Source organism: Hypanus sabinus, unplaced genomic scaffold (assembly GCF_030144855.1).
Source record: "Hypanus sabinus isolate sHypSab1 unplaced genomic scaffold, sHypSab1.hap1 scaffold_1153, whole genome shotgun sequence".
Taxonomy (NCBI): domain Eukaryota; kingdom Metazoa; phylum Chordata; class Chondrichthyes; order Myliobatiformes; family Dasyatidae; genus Hypanus; species Hypanus sabinus.
The window spans coordinates 10,001-24,435 of NW_026779211.1; positions in this window are offsets into that span (position 1 = coordinate 10,001).

The following is a 14,435-nucleotide window of genomic DNA, read 5'->3' on the forward strand; positions in this document are numbered from 1 at the left end:
AGACCGAGTTCACTCAACCTATTCTCATAAGGCACGCTCCCAAATCCGAGCAACATCCTTGTAAATCTCCTCTGCACCTTTTCTATGGTTCCCACGTCCTTCCTGTGGTGAGGCGACCAGAACTGAGCACAGTACTCCAAGTGGGGTCTGACGAGGGTCCGATACAGCTGCAACATTACCTCTCAGCTCCTAAACTCAACCCCACGATTGATGAAGGCCAATACACCGAACGCCTTCTTAACCACATATGGACGGATTAAGAAACGAGGAGGGAATGCAGGAACATGGACTGTAACCAGATGGGCTTCGCTTAATTTATATCATTTCCAGCGCTGTCTTGTTCCATTTTGTAGGTGAATCGCGCGATAACTTCGTGTGACGTATTCGCAGCAGCGAACGTCATTTCCTGTTCTTGTCGACAGTGGAGTTTTTTGCAGCGTCGATCCATTTCTCTGAGCCACTGCGCCGACCCCAGGCGCAGAAGTACACGGCCGAGTGAATCGTCCTGAGTTTGTCGGTTCTCAGAATGGAGGACATTTCCTTAGGCCTCTCGGCGATGAATCCTTCGACAGGTTTGTCCGGAGTTACTTTCCTCGTTACCTTGGAATAGAACAGGGTCTGGGGAGTCTCTCCCGGGTATGGCCGATACCAGAACATGTCAGGATTGTTTCTACCCCCGGACAGGGTGCAGTTCAGTTGGAGAGGCTTTCCGGGCAGCGCGAAAACGGACGACGGTGCCTGAACGATGGTCCACGAATTCACTTCTGGCAGAGAGAGGTGGAGAGAATAATGGTCAGTGAGCAGGGAGAGCCAGGGACTAACGAGATTTCGCCATCCCGGCCCCTCTAGTCCGTGCAAAACGCTTATTCTCACCTAGTCCCCCCGACCCGCACTCAGCCCATAACCCTCCACTCCTTTCCTGTCCATATACCTATCCAATTTTACTTTAAATGACAATACCGAACCTGCCTCTACCACTTCTACTGGAAGCTCGTTCCACACAGCTACCACTCTCTGAGTAAAGAAATTCCCTCTCGTGTTACCCCTAAACTTTTGCCCCTTAACTCTCAACTCATGTCCTCTTGTTTGAATCTCCCCTACTCACAATGGAAAAAGCCTAACCACGTCAACTCTATCTAACCCCTCATAATTTTAAATAGCTCTATCAAGTCCCCCCTCAACCTTCTACACTCCAAAGAATAAAGACCTAACTTATTCAACCTTTCTCTGCAACTTAGGTGCTGAAACCCAGGCAACATTCTAGTAAATCTCCTCTGTACTCTCTCTATTTTGTTGACATCTTTCCTATAATTCGGTGACCAGAACTGTACACAATACTCCAAATTCGGCCTCACCAATGCCTTGTACAATTTTAACATTACATCCCAACTCCTATACTCAATGCTCTGATTCATAAAGGCCAGCATACCAAAAGCTTTCTTAACCACGCTATCCATATGAGATTCCACCTTCAGGGAACTATGCACCGTTATTCCTAGATCACTCTGTTCTACTATGTTCTTCAGTGCCCTACTATTTACCATGTAGGTCCTATCTGCATTATGCCTACCAAAATGTAGCACCTCACACTTATCAGCATTAAACTCCATCTGCCATCTTTCAGCCCACTCTTCTAACTGGCCTAAATCTCTCTGCAAGCTTTGAAAACCTACTTCATTATCCACAACGCCACCTATCTTCGTATCATCTGCATACTTACTAATCCAATTTACCATTCCACCATCGAGATTATTCATGTATATGACAAACAACATTGGACCCAGTACAAATCCCTGAGGCATACCACTAGTCACCGGCCTCCAACCTGACAAACAGTTATCCACCACTACTCTCTGGCATTTCCCATCCAGCCACTGTTGAATCCATTTTACTACTTCAATATTAATACCTAATGATTGAACCATCCTTACTAACCTTCCGTGTGGAATCTTGTCAAAGGCCTTACTGAAGTCCATATAGACAACATCCACGGCTTTACCCTCGTCAACTTTCCTAGTAACCTCTTCAAAAAAATCAGTAAGATTTGTCAAACATGACCTTGCACGCACAAATCTATGTTGACTGCTCCTAATCAGACACTGTCTATCCAGATAATTATATGTACCATCTCTAAGAATACTTTCCATTAATTTAGCCACAACTGTCGTCAACCTTACAGGCCGATAATTGCGGATCTTGCGAGCTAAAATGTGCGGAGGTCGTTTTACCAAAACAGTTTCATCGGTTTAAAACACTGAAGAGAAAACAGTGCCGCCCAAGGACAGACTTCCGGCCCGCCGGGTCACAACTGACGCATTTAGACAGCTAATTCTTGTCCGCGCTCGCTTCCTGTCCTGGTTATCCGCCTGGCTAAATCACTCTCGCTGTCGAGCCTGCATCCCACGCGTTCTGTGAGCACCAGCGCCCTCTGAGGTAAAAAATAACACACAGCACGCCAGATCTTCCCTAAACTCGAACCACAGCGGCAGCAACTGCAATATGCGCCCTCTGGTGGTTGACAAGTGCATGCCATGGAGGGAAGGCTGAAACAATTTCCACTCGGCATCAGGTTTATTATCGCGGGCATGTGACGTGAATTTTGCTAACTTAGCCGCAGCAATAGCAGAGGGACCGGGGGAGGGTAGCCTAGCCGGCGCTGCATCTTGCCAAAGGGCGACCCCACAGGCTAGCACAGGGAAGGGTCGCCTTGATCCTGCTCGGTTGGAGACTGATCTCCACCCCGCCGGCCAAGCTAGAGATAAATCTCTCCAGGTAAGGCAGCGCCCGCTCACCTGTCTCACTACCTTCCTGCCGTGGGACGAGGGGAAAAGTCAGTGTTACTCTTTCTCAGGCGTGGACTGACATAGGAATTCATGCAGGTGCGGCGGGTTCCCCAGCCCTGCGAACAGAGATGCGACATTTTTTTTGTTTAAGCCAGAGGGTGGTGAATCAATGCAATTTGTTGCCATGGGCGGCAGTGGAGGCTAAGTCACTGTGTGTGTATAAAAGGCAGAGATTGATAGGTATCTGAGTAGTCAGGGCATCAAAGGTTGTGGCGAGAAGGCAGGGGAGATGGGACTGATGGGGAGATTGGATCAGCTCCTGATGAAATGGCGGATTAGACTCGATGAGCTGAATGGCCGGCTTCTGATCCTTTGTTTTACGTTCTTATGGTCTGACGTCTGAATTCACGCAGATGCGAGGGGTTCCCCAGACCCGCACTCTGGCTCGGGGCCTGCACTCGCTGGCGGTCCGAAGGGCGAGGAGGGGAGCGTATTGAAACCTGCCGAGTACCGGAAGCTCAGTCAGAGCGGACGTGGTGAGGGAACTGCCGGTGGTGGGTGACTTTAGCATCCGAGGTAGTAACGTTCGATGTGACGGACGTCCGTTTGGAGGAGAGAAGAGGAGGAATTTCTTTAAGCAGAGTGTGGTGAATCTGCGGCATTCACGTCCACAGGCGGCGGAGGAGGTCACTTTATGAGTAATGGTGTGAGCGGGTGCGTGGAGAAGCAGTCTAATGAGGCTCAGACGGATAAGATATCAGCCATGAGGGAATGGGGGTGCAGAATTAATCAGGCGGTCGGCCGAATATTTTCTTATGTCATCTCCTCGTATTAATAACAGGCAAGGACGTCTCGGGCCGAAGGCCTGCCTCGATGCTGTATTGCTCTCCGTAGGACGCTTCCCACTTGCATTTCCTCATCCACATGTACGCTGAGGGACCCCCTGCACAGATGGCATCCGGTCCACAGAGAATTCCCGCTTTAAGTGTCATTGGGAACGGGAGCCCAGAAGCAGCCTCTCGGGACCGTGCTGGACTGGTGTTCTGCCCAGTCCCATCGAGCGGGACGACGGGCCACCTGCCACTCGTCACCGAGAAAAAAGAAATTTCACCAAATCTTCCTCGAATTCGAAGCACAACGGCAGCACATGCGTTACCCGCCCTCTGGTGGTTGAACAAATCATTACATGAAAGGAGGGCTCAAGCATGCTATCTGCGCCCTCTGGTGGTTGACAAGTGGAACGAGGGGCTGAAACAATTTCCAGTCAGAATCGGGTTTAATATCACCGGCATGTGACGTGAAATTTGTTAACTTAACAGCAGCAGCTCAATGCAATACATGATCTAGCAGAGAGAGGAAACAATAATAATAAATAAAATACAACATAATAATAAATAAACAAGTAAATCTATTACATCGATTGAATAGATTATTAAAATATACAAAAACAGAAATACTGTATAAAAAAAGAGAGGCAGTGTCCAAGGGTTCAGTGTCCATTTAGGAATCGGATGACAGAGGGAAAGAAGCTGTTCCTGAATCGCTGAGTGTGTGCCTTCAGGCTCCTGTACCTCCTCCCTGATGGCGGAGGGGAAGAAGCTGTTCCTGAATCTCTGAGTGTGTGCCTTCAGGCTCCTGTACCTCCTCCCTGATGGTAACAGTGAGAAAAGGACATGCCCTGGGTGCTGGGGGGTCCTTAATAACGGACGCTGCCTTTCTGAGACACCGCTCCCTGAAGATGTCCAGGGTACTTTGTAGGCCGGTGCCCGAGATGGCGCGGACCAGATTTACAACCCTCTGCAGCTTCTTTCGGTCCTGTGCAGTAGCCCCTCCGTATCAGACAGTGATGCAGCCTGTCAGAATGCTCTCCACCGTACAACTATAGAAGGTTTTGAGCGCATTTATTGACATGCCCAATCTCCTCAAACTCTTAATAAAGTACAGTCACTGTCGTGGCTTCTTCATGACTACATCGATGTGTTGGGACCAGGTTAGATCCTCAGAGATCTTGACACCCAGGAACTTGAAGCTGCTCACTCTCTCTACTTCTGATCCCTCTGCGAGGATCGATGGAGGAGGGGTAAGCACTGCTTTGATCAATAGTCGTCAGAGTCTTTCCGCCTGGCGTCAGTGGCCGGAGAACCAGAACGCGAGTTCCGCGTCCGACCGTCCAGCGGCTGCCGCCCCCGGGCTTCACGTGCCCCTGACTGGGAGAGGGGTCCCCCGCCGTGGCTGCCCCTTGCCTAAGGGCGACCCGACAGGCTAGCAGAGGGAAGGGGTGCCTCGTAGCTGCTCTGATGGAGACTGATGTCCCCCCTGCCGGCCAAGCTAGAGATAAATCCCGCCCGCACACCCGTCTCACTGCCTTCCTGCCATGGGAGGAGGAGTATAGTCAGTGTTACTCTTTCTCAGGCGTGGACTGACATAGGAATTCATGCAGGTGCGGCGGGTTCCCCAGACCAGCACTCTGGCTCGGGGCCTGCCCTCGCAGTCGGTCCGAAGGGCGAGGTGGGGAGCACATTGAATCCTGCCGAGTACTGGAAGCTCAGATAGAACGAACGTGGAGAGGAAACTGCCGGTGGTGGGTGACTTTAGGATCCGAGGTAGTAACGTTCGATGTGACGGACGTCCGTTTGGAGGAGAGACGAGGAGGAATTTGGTTAAGCAGAGCGTGGTGAATCTGCGGCATTCACGGCCACAGGCGGCGGTGGAGGTCACGTTATGAGTAATGGTGTGAGAGGGTGCGTGGAGCAGCAGCCGAACGGGGTTGAGAGGGGTAATAAATGTGACAAGAAGGAATGGCGGTGCAGACGGGATGAACCTATGGGGCTAATTTCTTCTAATGCCATTTCCTCGTTTAATAATAGGCAAGGACGTTTTGGGCCTCTCAGTTCCCTTTCTTCTTTATCAGGTGTGCTGCGGGAGGATGTGGGGTGGGGGAAGTGGTTTCTCAGACGCTATCGGGTCTGCTGAGAATTCTTGTGCGCATCCCGGTTTCAGGGTTATAGCAGCTGATCGGGACCGTGCCGGACTGATGTTCTGCCTCGTCCCGTCGAGTTGGAGCACGGCTCAGCAACCAGTCGCCCCCCCACCCCCATCCCGAATATGTAACTACACAAAAACTTCCGCTGGCTGTCCTCTGACAGGAAATGCGTCACTAAGATGTGGGGAGCTGAGAAGACCATCGGGGTCTCTCTTCCGGCCATCACGGACATTTGCACCACGCGCTGAACCCGCAAGGCAAACAGCATTATGAAGGACCCCACGTACCCATTGTACAATCTCTTCTCCCTCCTGCCGTCTGGGAGAAGGCTCCGAAGCATTCGGGCTCCCACGACCAGACTGTGTAATAGTTCCTTCCCCCAAGCCATCAGACTCCTCAATACAGACACCTTACTGGCCTATTGTCCTGTTTATTATTTATTGTAACGCCTGCACTTTTTTGTGCACTTGATGCAGTCCTGGGCAGGTCTGTAGTTTAATGTAGGTTTTTTTTTGTCTGTTGTTTTTACATAGTTCATTCTTGTTTTTGTACTGTGTCATGTAACACCATTATCCTGAAAAACGTTGTCTCGTTTTTACTGTGCACTGTACCAGCAGTTACGGTCGAAATGACAATAAAGAGACTTGACTTGACGTCGCAACAGCGCCCTCCGCTGGTGTCCCGCAGAAACTTGGCTCCAGCACAGACACGGGAAGCTCTCTCACGCCGTCCCTCAGCGGGAGACCAGCGGGACCAGACAGAGACACGGAGACGCAGACAGACACACAAATATGCACACACAAATATACGGCCCACCTTACAAAGTTCAAAAAGTTGCAGGCAGAAAGGAAACGTTCTCTCGAAGTACAACCCGTGCCTGCACTGCTCTACGTAGTTTTCTACGTAGTTCAGTCTATTTTTGTACTGCGTCATGTAACACCGTGGTCCTGAGAAATGTTGGCTCATTTTCACTGTGTACTGTATCAGTAGTTATGGTCGAAATAACAATAAAAGTTGACCTGATTTGACGTGGCACGTAAAGGAAGATCAAGCAGAATGTTGACTGGATAAAATACCATGAGAGTTCCTGCAAACTTTGATTGCTAAGTCCGGAACGGCGGAGGCCGCTGAAACTCCGGAATCTGTTTGAGGTTTGTAAGATGACGATCGAGATGGATCGAGAAGACAACCGATGCCTTCGCTCCACCCCCAGGGAGGAAATGCATGATGCCAGAGGGCGTGGTTTCTGGATATGAGGCGGCAGGTCAAAGGAGATGCGCGGGGTAAGTATTTTTAACAGAGAGAGAGAGAGAGAGAGAGACGGGTGTGTGGAACGTGACGCCAGGGGTAATGGTGGAGGAGGACAGACAGAAATGCATTGACGAGACGAGTTTACAACGTAACGGCGTCAATGTGTGGCGGCAGCTGAGCAGTCATACGGCCTGGGGTAGGAGCTGTTTCTCGTCCCAACGGTTCTTTACCAAGTTGCGCGGCGCCAGTTCCTTCACACAGCGGGCGGTGGTTGTCTGAAACGCGCTGGTGCTGCTGGAGCAGGTGGCGGAATGAGAAGAGACTGATGGACAGGTACAGGAGCATTCAGGGCATGAAAAGAACATGGACCCGATGCAGATAAGCTCAGCTTGATATACGTCATTTCCTGTACTGTCCTGTTCCATGTTGTAACGTGTGACGTGCACGCAGCCGTAGACGTCATTTCCGGTCCCCGTCCCCCACCTTGTCGACGGGAGAGGTTTTTGTCGCGCCTGCATGTTTCTCTCAGTCACTGTGTCGACTCCAGGCGCAGAGGTACACGGCCGACTGATTGGCCCAGAGACTGCCGGTCTTCAGAATGAAAGTCTTTTCCGCAGGCCGTTCGGCGACGAAACCTTCGATAGGTCCGTCCGGCGTGACTGCACTCGTGACATATGAGGAGAAGAGATATTGGGGACCCTCTCCCGCGTATCGTCGATACCAGTACAAGTCAGGATTACTGCTAACTCCGTAGAGGGTGCAGTTCATTGCGACAGGTTTTCCGGGCAGCGCGGAAACGGCGGGCGGTGTTTGAACGAAGGTCCACGAATTCACTTCTAGATGAGAGAGGTGGAGATAGCAACGGATAGTGAGCAGGGAGAGCCTTTGACTAAGCAAATAGCGCTATTGATGCAGGGGGAATGTACATTTACGAAGAAACATAATTATGGAATACTTACGGAGTTGAATATACTACCTTCCCAAGCAGTCGGTGTTTTAATTTGCCATCGGGGCTTTACTTACCCGGGCAGTGGAGAATGAAACCCAGTAAAACGCTGAGGATTCTCATTGTGGGGATTTAGCGGCCGTCGCAAGCTCTTCTCTCAGCGGACCGAAGAGTGGTGGGGGAACAGCTGGGAAGACCAGTTCTTGTTGCAAGCCCCTAAACTGCCTGCGGAGGAGGCGCGCTGCGACCGATCGGTGACAAAGTCAGCCAAGCTGCGCTGTGATTGGTCCGCCGCCGTCCAATGCGCAGCCAAGCATTTGCCCGCTTGATGGAATCTCGCGTCTCCGTGACGCATGAACGTCAGATGCACAGGAGAGGTTGGAAGACCGGATCTCAGCAACTGTGCGCCCTGCGGTCGAGCAGCGTCTGTGGAGCCATGTGTATTATTATTCTCATTCTTTTGGGATATAAAAATAGAAAATCCAAAGAACCATACAGGCCTTTCGGTCCACAAAGCTGTGCCGATCATATCCTTACTTGGAACTTCCTAGGGTTACCCATATCCCTCTATTTTTCTAAGCTCCATGTACCTATCCAGGAATCTCTGAAAGGACCCCATCGTATCCGCCTTTACCACCGTCGCCGGCTGCCCGTTCCACGCACTCACCACTCTCTGAGTGAAAAACTCACCCCTGACATCTCCTCTGTGCCTATTCCCCAGCACCTTAAACCCGTGTCCTCTTGTGGCAACCATTTCAGCCCTGGGGAAAAGCCTCTGACTATCCACACCATCAATGCCTCTCATCATCTTGTACACCTCTGTCAGGTCACCTCTTATCTTCCGTCACTCCGAGGAGAAAAGGCCGAGTTCACTCAACCTATTCTCACAAGGCATGCTCCCCAATCCAGGCAACATCCTTGTAAATCTCCTCTGCACCCTTTCTATGGTTCCCACGTCCTTCCTGTAGTGAGGCGACCAGAACTGAGCACAGTACTCCAAGTGGGGTCTGACCGGGGTCCGATAGAGCTGCAACATTACCTCTCAGCTCCTAAACTCAATCCCACGATTGATGAAGGCCAATACACCATACGCCTTCTTAACCAGAGTCAACCTGTGTAGCAGCTTTGAGTGTCCTATGGGCACGGAACCCAAGATCCCTCTTTTCCCTGACACTGTCAAGAGTCTTAATATTATTGCTATATTCTGCCATCCTATTTGACCGAACAAAATGAACAACCTCACACTTATCTGGGTTGAACTCCATCTGCCACTTCTCAGCCCAGTTCTGCATCCTATCAATGTCCCGCTGTAACCTCTGACAGCCCTCCACACTATCCACAACACCCCCAACCTTTGTGTCATCAGCAAATTTAGTATTTAGTATTTAGGGAAGCAAATCCCTTCACTTCCTCATCCAGGTCATTTATAAAAAACCACAAAGATTCCACAGACACTGTTTTACCCGCCCAACTCCTGAAAACGTTTTTCCTGTTGTTGCTCTTTCGGAATAAGGCAGACCTTACGTCTTAAAACGGGTGTTGGTCAACCTGTAGGTCGTTCCTTCGCTTTTGAACTGAGATATTCGGCCCATCATATCTCTGCTTACCAACTTGCCCTGCATATCTCTCAGCACTTGTTGTAGGTTTCATTCCTGTCCATTAGAGTCCTGTCCTGATTATGTGATTGATCCTTGCTGTTGTGCCGGTATCAAATGCGTTCCGGAGCCTTACCGTCCTCTGCATTAAAATCGCAGCTCATAAATTCTTCCTTAATCTCCACCGCACCTCGGCTGGGAAATATGCGCCCTCTAGTGGTTAACACTTGCAGCCCGGGGAAAGAGTGCTCCGCCCATCTACACTCTGCATGTCACGTAAACTTTGTTCATGTATGTCAGACACGTTTCAATCGATCGGCCTGTGGTCGCAATTTAAAGGTCCTCAGGGATGTTTGTGGATGTTGATCCATAGTCGGCACTTCTTTAAAAGATGACGCAATTTACATGGAATTGGGCCATGACCTTTTTGACGTCACATAACTGAAGGGATTCATGGCATCCAACAAAAGAAAATCAAACTATCACCTGCCCAAACATATACACCGTCAATCTCTGTCCCACACTCTGTCTGTCTGTCTCTCTCTCACTCTCTGTCTGTTTCTCTCTCTCTCTCTCTCTCTCTCTCTCTCTCACTCTGTCTGTCTGTCTCTCTCTCACTCTCTCACACTGTCTGTCTGTCTCTTTTTCTCTCTCACTCTCTCACTATCTCTATGTCTCTCTGTCACTCTTTCTCTCTCCCTCTCTAACTGTCTCTCTCTCCCTCTCTCTCTCTCTCTCTCTCTCTCTCTCTCTCTCTCTCTCTCTCTCACTCTCTCTCTCTCTCTCTCTCTCACACACACACACACACACACACACACACACACACACACACACACACACACACACACACACATTGGCCACCATCTGCATCATCCACACCCTGGAGAATCCAGCGTCCTGAAACCGGACTGCAGTGACCGTGAGCGCAAAGTGGGTTCAGAAGCAGATCTGGGACTCCTTAGAATGAATCCTGTGGCGAGTCACTCACATCTGACCTTCTCAGCTTCGGGCACGCACCCGCCACTCGGTGTGCAAAGAAAAACTACTTCTGACGCCCCTTTTGTGCTTCCTTCCAATCACCTTAAAATCACGAGCAGGAATAGATAGGATAAGTACCTGCAGTTTTATCACAGGATTACGGGAGGGAACGAATTGAAGGTGAGAATTTGATGAGTTCATGTGGATATGTGGGACATATTTTCCACTCAGAATGTCATACCTCAATGGAGTGGCCAGGGAGCGAAAGAGAGACAGAGAGCCATACGGACGGCTAAAGAGACAAAGAACTGGAGAGAGGGAATGAGGAAGAGAGAAATAGCGAGAGAGAGAGACAGAGAAAGAGAGAGAGAGAGAGAGAGAGAGAGAGAGAGAGAGAGAGAGAGAGAGAGAGAGAGAGAGAGAGAGAGAGAGAGAGAGAGAGAGAATATGAATTGCGGTTATTATCACTGAGGTATGTGCTGAAAATTAATTTAATATTAAAATTAATTTCTACTATTGCACATTTTTGATAATCTATTCTATCCACGTAATTGATTAACTTGTTTAATTTATTATTACGGTTTATTTTATTTATTATTAATATTATTTATGTTTCCTGGCAGTCGTACAATGCGATGCGTAAAAATTCGGAATAGCGAGATGATGCCCTGGGTTTGTAGGGCCCCTCATAGATCTGATACCGGACAGTTAGATGGTGCTGGTAACATTTTGAATGTGTGTCTTCAGGCTCCTGTACCTCCTCTGCCATGGTAGTCAGGTGAAACGGACACGTCCCCAGTTCTCAGCGATGGATCCCACTTTCCTAGGACACCGCTGCACATCTCGGTGAATCTATAAATGCTCACGAGGAGTGGCGATTTTTGGTGCACTCCTGACGGTCGGCGATATTGTGAGCGGAAGGACATAATATGCGGAGTAAGGAAGACCCACTGGATAAGGAGCAAATCGGATTCCACTAAAAGAAGCTGTGGGTCAGCGTTATTGCGTGGCGAATGGAGATATAGCTCCCTCTGCTGACAGGAGGGATAAACAAATGAATTCTGACGCAAGAACCCCCACGCAAGAGTCACAGCGCAGCGCAGCACCCAGACCGGCCCAGCCGTGCGGACCACGTGGCAACCTAGCGGATCCCCGTGTCCTGATTTCAATGACCGTCCCCATAATGTTTTATTGACGTCAACATTGAAAGTTACTATTGCACTGCCTCAAACTCTTAGCAAATATTTCCATAGACTCATCACCTTCTCGGGTCCCTTTAAAATGTTTTCTCTCTCACTCTGAACCTCCGCCATTCCCTGTAGCTTGGGATACACCTAATCCGCCATCATCCACCCTACCTGCAGAGCACCTGCCATCATTATTAAGTTTACCTGCACTCTCTCTTGTTCAATCACGTTTTCCCAGAACAAGATGTCAAGAAACACAAGTCACTGCAAGTGCGGCCTCATCAACCACGTGTTTAATTGAAACACGTTGTTCCAACTCCTCTGTCCAAAGGCTGGTGAGACGCAACATTTCTGCTGCTGGTTTTGGAAACGCACAAGAGCCCACAAGAATTGCCTAATATTAAGCCTAGGTCTGTGGTCCCAACCTGGGCCCAGGGACGCCTTGCTAGCGTGATATTTTGGATTAAAAAATTGGCTTAAAGGAAGAAAACAAATTGAATAATAATGGCTTGAAGGAAGAAAGCAGAGGGTAGTTGTGGATGGAAAGTATTCTGCCTGGAGGTTGGTGAATAGTGGAGTGCCGCCGGGATATGTCCTGGGACCCCTGCTATTTCTGATTTTTATAAGTGACCTGGATGTAGAGGCGGAAGGATGGGTGAGTAAGTTTGCGGATGACACGAAGACTGGAGGAGTTGTGGATGGAGCTGCAGGTGGTCGAAGGTTACAAGAGGATATAGGCAGGCTGCAGGGTTGGGCAGAAAATGGCAGATGGAGTTCAATCCGGACAAGTGTGATGTGATGCATTTTTGAAGGACAAACCAGAAGACTGAGTACAGGATTAATGGTCAGTTACTTAAGAGTGTGGATGTACAAAGGGACCTTGGGGTTCAAATCCATTCATCCCTCAAAGTCGCTGCACAAGTTGATAGGGTAGTTAAGAAGGCCTATGGGATGCTAAGCTTCATTAACAGGCGGTTGAGTTCAAGAGTAGAGAAGTCATGTTGCAACTCTCCCAATCTCTGGTGAGACCGCACTGGGAGTATGGTGTTCAATTCTGGTCACCTTATTATAGGAAGGATGTGGACGCTATAGAGAGGGTGCAGAGGAGATTTACCGGGATGTTCCTGGTTTGGAGAACGGGTCATATGAAGCAAGGTTAGCAGAGCTGGGATTTTTCTCTTTGGAACGTAGAAGAATGAGAGGGGACTTGCTAGAGGTGTACAAGATTATGAGAGGCATAGATAGGGTGGATAGTCATTACCTGTTTCCCAGTGCACCAACAACAAACACCAGAGGGCATAGGTATAAAATTAAAGGGAGGGAAGTTTAGGGGAGACATCAGGGGTAGGTTTTTTAACACAAAGGGTTGTGAGTGCCCGGAATGATTTGCCAGGGATTGTAGTTGAGGCTAAAACATTAGGGGTATTTAAGAACATCTTGAACAGGCACATGGATGAAAGAAAAATGGAGGGTTATGGGATAGTGTGGGTTTAGTACTTTTTTAAAGGGATTACATGGGTCGGCACAGCATGGAGGGCTGAAGAGCCTGTACTGTTCTGTAGTGTTCTATGGTTCAATGGTTCTATTTGTCCATGGCATAAAAAACAACTTTGGACCTCCCGGCCCGAGACGAACCACATCGCCTTGTACTAACAGCTCTTCTGAGCTGATTCGACGTTTCAGGTTTGTGTCACTTTCAACTCCTCCAGCAGCGCACCCTCCTGGTCTCCAGGCAACCAGGCCGCAAATCTGGAATCTGTCGTGAAATTTATTGTTAGTTTTTCAGCAGTCCGGCGCAATAGATCAAATACATTACACATTACAGCAAACATAAATAAATCTGCAAATAAATCAATAAATAGACAACTGCGCACAAAACAAAGAAAGAAGCTACGTAGCCGATAAATAAATAAATAAATAGACAAATGCAGAAATAAATGAATAATTAGATAAAAGATCCACGTATAATTAAACAGGCACACGCACACTCACACACACACACAGACACGCACACACATACATACACTCACACACACATACGTACACACACACACTCTCACACACACACCTATACACACACACACACACACACACAAACACACATTCACTCAGACACACACACACACACACACGCACACACTCATACACACACACACACGCACACACTCATACACACACACACACACACACACACACACACACACACACACACACACACAGACGGAAACAATGTAGAGCAAACAAAAGGGAAAAACACTGAGGTATTGTTCATGAATTGATATGCCGAACTGAAATCTAATGGCGGAGACGAAAAAGTTGTTCCTGAATCGTTAAGTATGTGCCTTCAGTCCCCTGTACCACCCCCTCGATGGTAATACTGCGATGAGGGCATATCCTGGGCGGTTTGGGTCGCTAGTGAAGGACGCTGCCTTTTTCAGTTTTCGCCCCTTGAAGATGCCCTCGATACAGTGACGGCCACTGATCATGATGGAGCTGATTGAGTTTAATACTGTCTAAACACCCGAAACTCCGCTGATGCTGCAAATCCCATTCAACACACGTCGTATATTGCAGGAAATGAGCAGGTATGGAAATAAACAGATCGTCGACGTTTCGAGCCGAGACCCAACTCTTCATACTGAGGATCGGCCCCTCCGCACACGAAGCGAATTGCAGGCGGCAATTTGCCCGGAAGGGGCGGGGCATCGACGA